Here is a 7,510-nt window from a genome sequence, read left to right on the forward strand (position 1 = left end):
AATGTGCAGGTTAGGTGAATTGGCCATGCTAAATTGCCCGTATTGTTAGATGTAGGGGGGTGGGTGGCGGGTCGGTGTGGACTTGTTGGGCTGAAGGGCCTGTTTCCACACTATAAGTAATCTAATCTAAAAATCTATATAGACCCAACCATTGGCTAGATACACTCAGTCACCTAGCTCGGATGGCAGAGAGTAAGGACGTCAGTTAAGTGTCAGTCAATAACAACTGCATTTATGTAGCCTCCTTAATGATGTAACCAATCCTGAGGAGGGTTGCCAAAGCAAACCAAAAACTGTATGAGTCACAGTTTACAACAGATGACCTAACATCAGATCACCTTTAAAGAGCATTTTAAAGTAGAACTGAGAGAATGCAGAGAGTTTTCAAGAGTTTGAGGCCCCAAGTAGCTGAAGGCAATGGTGGAACAATGGAAATCGAGGGGATGGGGATGTTTGAAAGTTATAAAGCTGACACAATTCAAAGTCCAAGAACAGGAGAAGACTAGGTATAAATAGAGACACCGGAGACCACCAACATGTTAGCAAAAGAGGTAGCCACCCAAGGCAGCTTGTCTGTACTGTCTCTTTGGAAGAGCTGTTTAATTCACTATGCTCTCCACCCACATCCCTGTGAATAGAATCCCTGCAGTGTGGAAGCAGGCCATTCAGCCCATCCAGTCCACACTGACCCTCCAAAAAGTATCGCAGCCAGAGCCATCCTAACCCATGGCTAATCCACCTAACCTGCATATCTGTGGACACTACGGGCAATTCAGCATGGCCAATCCACCCTGACCCGCACACCTTTGCACTGTGGGAAACCGGAGCACCAGAGGAAAACCACACAGACATGAGGAGAACTTGCAAACTCCACACAGACAGTCGCCTGAGGGTGGAATCAAGCCTGGGTCCCTGGTGCTGTGAGGCAGTAGTACTAACCACTGAGCCACCGTGTCACAATGCCATATTCAAACTCCCTTTCCAGAGTTAAAAATCACACAACACCAGGTTATAGTCCAACAGGTTTAATTGAAAGCACTGTGTTCTCTGGCTGTGCCATAATGTTTAGACTGATTCTAATCTAAAAAGTGAGTTAACAGAATCGTACATGGATTCATGCAGTTTTTGAGCAAAGTACAATGTAACTCTGCAAGTACGAATTCACCCCACAAATGTATGTGTATATGTGTGCATGTGCGTTTGTGTGTGCGTCTGTCTGTCTGAGTTGGGGGGTTGTGAGTGTGAGAGAGTCACAACCCCCCACCCCAGACTGACAGACACACACACAAACCCACATGCACACATATACATATATGTTTGTGGGGTGAATTTGTACTTGCAGAGTGACATTCAACTTTGCTCAAAAACTGCATGAATCCATGTAAGGCTCTGATAACTCAGAGAAACAGTCTAAACATTATGGCACAGACAGAGAACACAGGGGGCTAACACCTTCAACACATTATCTGGCTAACATCAATTGTGGGTGGCATGGTGGCACAGTGGTCAGCACTGCTGCCTCACAGCGACAGATACATGAGTTTGATTCCTGCCTCAGGCAACTGTCTGTGTGGAGTTTGCACATTCTCCCCATGTCTGTGTGGGTTTGCTCTGGTTTCCTCCCACAGTCCAAAGATGTGCAGGTCAAGTGAATTGGCCATGCTAAATTGCCCATAGTGTTAGGTGCATCATTCAGAGGGAAATGGGTCTAGGTGGGTTACTCTTCGGAGGGTTGGTGTGGGCTGGTTGGGCCAAAGGGCCTGTTTCCACACGGTAGGGAATCTAATCTAATTGTTACAGTTAGCCTGGGAATGTAACTTTTTTTTAAAAAAAAGTTTTGTGATTTACACATGGTATTCGAACAGATGAAAGACTCAACTACAATCACGGTATTTTTCAATGTATAATTTCAGTTACATCGCACTGTAAACTTTTGCTTTCAATTCCGTGTCCTACAATTGTGTCCTCCACAACTACCTGATGATGGAGTGGTGCTCCGAAAGCTTCCAATTAAATCTGTTGGACTATAACCTGGTGTTGTGTGATTTTTAACTTTGTCCACCTCAGTCCAACACTGGCACCTCCATATCATCCCTTTCCAGAGGTGACTGTCCCATTAGCTGGAAATGCCCTTTCAGGCAGTGCATCCAGGAGACTGGGATGCGTGAAAGCTAACAGATGCTGACTCCTTCGTCCTTCTAAAGGAAATAGCACTGAAACAGATCAGTCCAGCCTGGGCCAGTCAGATGGCTTGAGTTGAGAACAGAACAACATTAAATGAGATAGATTTAACTTCAGTGCTCATCTGTACAGGCAGACACCAAGAGCTTTTTTTTTAAAAATTCTTTTGTTGGATGAAAACAAGTCTGCATTCACTGCCCATCCTTAATTGACAAGAGAGTTTGAAAATCAAATAAGCCCTGAAGAAGGGCTTATGCCCGAAATGTCGAATTTCCTGTTCCTTGGATGCTGCCTGACCTGCTGCGCTTTTCCAGCAACACATTTTCAGGTTTGAAAATCAAGTCTTGCTGTGGGTCTGGACTTACATTTAGGTCAGACCAGATAAGATTGGTGGATTTCGTCCCATGAAATGTATTAGTGACCCAGATGACATTTTACAACATGTAACAAAGATCACCTTTAGTGCCAGCAACTTAGTCCAGATTTATTGAATTCAGATTTCGTTACCTGTCCTAAGGTAAGTCAGCCTGGCTTTCTGGATTCTGGGTTCAGTGGCAATACAACTCCACCACTGCTTCCCCCTAGGTGACCTACTTGAGCTCCATAGCCCTCGATTATTCAACAACATCAACGACTTATATTTATGTAGAATCATAATGGAATGTCTCAAGGCCCTTTGCAGACCGTAAGACATTAGAGCAGAAATGAGACCATCTGGCCCATTGAATCTATTCCACCATCAGATCATGGCTGGTAGGTTTTTCAACCCCATTTTCCCCACTTCCTCCCTGTAGTCTGTCATGAAATATTGCACCAGGCTGCTTAAGGAGGTACAAGGACTAATCAAAGGTGAGGGACTTAAGGAGTGTTTTGAAAGGGGAAAAACAAATGCAAATGAAGGCATGCTCACTAATAGTGGAATGACTAAAATTCAGGACATTCAAAGACTCCAGAGTAGGAGCAGCTTGGGATACTGCAAGGATTGGTGAGCTGCAGGGCATTATAGAGACTGGGAGGGGATGGGCAAGGCGGAGGAGAATTTGAAAATCAAGACTTGCTTGACTGAGGGTCACCATGCTCAGTGGGGTGAAAAAGGAATGGGGTTGAGAGTGTGGTGCTGGAAAAACACAGCAGGTCAGGCAGCATCCGAGGATCTGGAAAATCAACGTTTCGGGCAAAAGCCCTTCACACTCGCAACTCTAATCTCCAGCATCTGCAGTCCTCACTTTCCCCTGATAAAGGAATGGGACTTGCCATGAATTAAGATGGATCAGCAAAGTTTTAGATGACAGATGACAGAGGGTAGTATTGGGCAGACACACAGATAACCAAGATGTGAATGAAATGATCACACAGGGCAATGTTGCGCACGTAGAAATAGGTAGCTTTAATGATGGTGGAAAAGCACAGCAGGCCAGGCAGCATCCAAGGAGCAGGAAAATTGGCATTTCGGGCAAAAGCCCTTCAACAGGAATCCAGGCCAGGCAGCATCTGAGGAGCAGGAAAATTGGCGTTTCGGGCAAAAGCCCTGAAGAGCTTTTGACCAAAACGCCAATTTGCCTGCTCCTCGGATGCTGCCTGGCCTGCTGTGCTTTTCCAGTACCACTCTGATCTCCAGTATCTGCAGTCCTCATTTTCGCCCAGTTTTAATGACTGCATGACTATCAGTCTTGGAAGTTCCAGAGGACCTCTAACATATCCCAGGCTTTTGTCAGAGGGAACTGCAAATTTCCACAATGCTTTGTGTGATTTCCCTCTTAAAGGATTTAACCTTAAAGGCTGTGTCTGCTGACACTTATTCACTTATATCTTTTGAGAGAGCACTAATCCAGAAAGGTATATGTATATGATTCCAGCAATGTGACATCAAATGATGTTATACCCAAATGTGTACCCATTGCATGTGTGTGTACAGTCACACCCCCGTTCTGTCCTCCATTTAAATACATGAAATTAGCACACCAGTATGTGGTGTCAATAGATGCAGCCAATTTTGAAATTATGGTTCCCTTCATCCCTTTAGAGAAAACATTTCCCCAGTGCATCTACTTCCTGTCAAACCCACATTGTCCCGAACCTTTTAAATTCCATAAGGAATGCAGTTCAACTTTATACAGGCTGTCTTCGTCAGGCTACAGGGTGAGACAAGTCAGAGTAGGCCCCAATCTCCAAGCATTCGCAGCTTTTAGTTGCTATGGCAACAGAGAGGGCCACTCTAACAGGAGTTGCAATTCCCCTGGCTCTTGGCCTACACCCCACCCCACCCACAACAAAGTGGCCGGAATAACACAAGTGTTGACCGAGTTTAAAACTTTTCCAGCAGTTAATAAATGCCAGGGGAGCTGCTTATTAAAGCCATTCAGGAGATGGGGGAGGGAATACTGGGCTCCTCGTGCTTCGCAATACATTCACTCAATGATCACAAATGGAAGCAAATGTTTAAAAGTTCCTTTAATTTCTTTGTATGGCATTTTCTCTGCTTTATTTTCAGCCTTGGCTCTCATCTGTCCTGTTGCCACTGATGCCTTTTTCATTGCTTGCTTAAGCTCCAATATCCAACAATTGAGAGGCAGTGTCTTTGATTCCCTTCACTCCCACCTCTGCATTCATATTTTTCAAAAACCTCTCCAACATCCTGGTAAAAACTGGAAGGTTATGCTGTACAGGGTGTTAGTGAGGCCACACCTGGAGTACTGTGTGCAGTTTTGGTCTCCTTACTTGGGAAAGGACGTACTGGCTCTGGAGGAGGTGCAGAGGGGGTTCACTCGGTTGATTCTGGAGTTGAGGGGGTTGGCTTATGAGGAGAGATTGAATAGATTGGAACTATCATCGTTGGAATTGAGAAGAATGAGGGAGGACCTTAGAGAAACATATAAAATTATGAAGGGAATACATGAGATAGAAGTAGGAAGATTGTTTCCACTGGCAAGTGAAACTAGATCTGTGGGGCATAGCCTCTATATAAGGAGGGGAGCAGATTTAGGACTGAATTGAGGAGGAACATCTTTACCCAAAGGGTTGTGAATTCCTTACCCAGTGAAGCAGTTGAGGCTACCTCGTTGAATGTTTATAAGGCAGAGGTAGATAGATTTTTGAACAGTAAAGGAATTAAAGGTTATGGTGAGAGGACGGGTAAGTGGAGCTAAGTATACAAAAAGATCAGCCATGATCTTGTTGAATAAGGGAGTAGGCTTGAGGGCCCAGATGACCTACTCCTGCTCCTACTTCTTATGTTATTTTGTGGAAATCCCTGTTTTTTTTAAAAGGTGTCATTAGTAGGTCACTGGGGGCATTGAGAGTCTTTTGTTTAAACAAGACTTCCTAAAAATCACATGACTGATGGTCATGATTTGGAGGTGGACTGGGGTGTACAAAGTTAAAAATCACACAACACCAGGTTATAGTCCAACAGGTTTATTTGGAAGCACACTAGCTTTCGGAGCGCTGCTCCTTCATCAGGTGGTTGCTGGAGAATAAGGTTGTAAGACACAGAATTTATAATACAAGTTTATTGTGTGATGTAGCTGAAATTATATATTGAAAAAGACCTGGATTGTTTGTTAAATCTCTCATCTTCTGGAATGACCATATTGGTTTCAGTTCTTTTATATGTAAATCGCAAAACTTTTACATTCTCGAGTGAACTTTAACAACTGGTGTCATGTCGGCCCAGATAATGTGTTGAAGGTGTTAGTTCCCTGTGTGAGGCTGTCTCTGCCACAATGGTCAGACTGATTCTAATCTAAAAACCGGATTTACAGAATCATACAGGGATTCACGTAACCAACAGAAACCAGAGAACTGAAACCAACATGGTCATTCTAAAAGATGAGAGACTTAACAAACAATCCAGGTCTTTTTCAAAATATAATTTCAGTTACATCACACTGTAAACTTTTTCTATAAATACTGTGTCTTAAAAGGTTTTCTCCACAATCACCTGATGAAGCAGCAGTGCTCCGATAACTGGTGGTAACTGCTTGTGTTACCATGGGCCCTTGTTGGAGCTGATCTTCACACGTTGACTGGATGGAGAATGCTTTGTTATCTAGTCTTCATCTGGGGGACAAGAAGCCTGCGAGGAAAAGCTACCCGGCTGATCTCTCCCACTTCTGAGAAGAATACCCTCTACACCAGTTCAGGATGAAATCGATTTGTTCTTCTGGAAGAGTCATTGAACGAAGCTTGTATTTCCTGAGCAAGACACATCTTAGACAACAGGGTGATGATTGACTTGACCCCATGTGCCAGGATAACAGACTCCATAATAACCCACACTTTATCCTTTTGTCTCAAGGGTAACCTATTAGTTAATGTATTGTTTTGTCAGAAAGCCAACCTTAGCAGAGAAATTTGTTTTTTTTTGGCTCTTTCATATTACCGAGTGCGTTTGTTAACTAATTCCTGCATTTTCATTGAATACATTTTGTTTTGATAATAAACCCATAATTACATTTGTTAAGTAACTTCGATAACAGATCTTGTTGTTTGAAACCTGATATAGACCTGATAAAGGTATTTAATTGGTCACGTGGTAACTGCAAAAACCACGGTGTATGGCACAATAGCAATAGTGAATACCTCCAGTCTCGGTCAACACCACTGTGTATGGTGGCACAGTGGTTAGCACTGCTGCCTCACAGTGCCAGAGACCCGGGTTCAATTCTTGCCTCAGGCGACTGACTGTGTGGAGTTTGTGTGTTCTTCCCGTGTCTGCGTGGGTTTCCTCCCACAGTCTAAAGATGTGCAGGTTAGGTGAATTGGCTAAGCTAAATTGCCCATAATGTTAGGTGTAGGGGAATGGGTCTGGTTGGGTTGCTCTTTAGAGGAGCAGTATGGACTTGTTGGGCTGAAGGGCCTGTTTCCACACTGTAAGTAATCTAATCTAAACCTCCTTCTCACTTCCTACCATGGGAAACATTACACAACCCCTGCAATGCAGAAAGAGACTATTCAGCCATCATGTCCACACCATCCCTCTGAAGAACATCTCCTCCAGACCTTCTCCCTGTAACCCCACATTTCCCATGTCCAATCCAGCTAACCTGCACATCTTTGGACTGCGGGAGGAAACCCATACAGACACGGGGAGAATATGTAAACTCCACACTGACAGTCACCCAAGGGTGAGATTGAACCTAGGTCCCTGGCGTTGTGAAACAGCAGTGCTAAACACCCAAAGCTTTTGTAGCTACCTTTTTGAGATTTACGAGTGACATGGCGACTCAGTGATTAGCACTGCTGCCTCACGGTGTCAGGGACTTGGGTTCGATTCCACCCTCAGGTGTCTGTGTGGTGTTTGCACATTTTCTTGTGTCCACATCATGTT

This window comes from Hemiscyllium ocellatum, chromosome 44 (assembly GCF_020745735.1).
Source record: "Hemiscyllium ocellatum isolate sHemOce1 chromosome 44, sHemOce1.pat.X.cur, whole genome shotgun sequence".
Taxonomy (NCBI): domain Eukaryota; kingdom Metazoa; phylum Chordata; class Chondrichthyes; order Orectolobiformes; family Hemiscylliidae; genus Hemiscyllium; species Hemiscyllium ocellatum.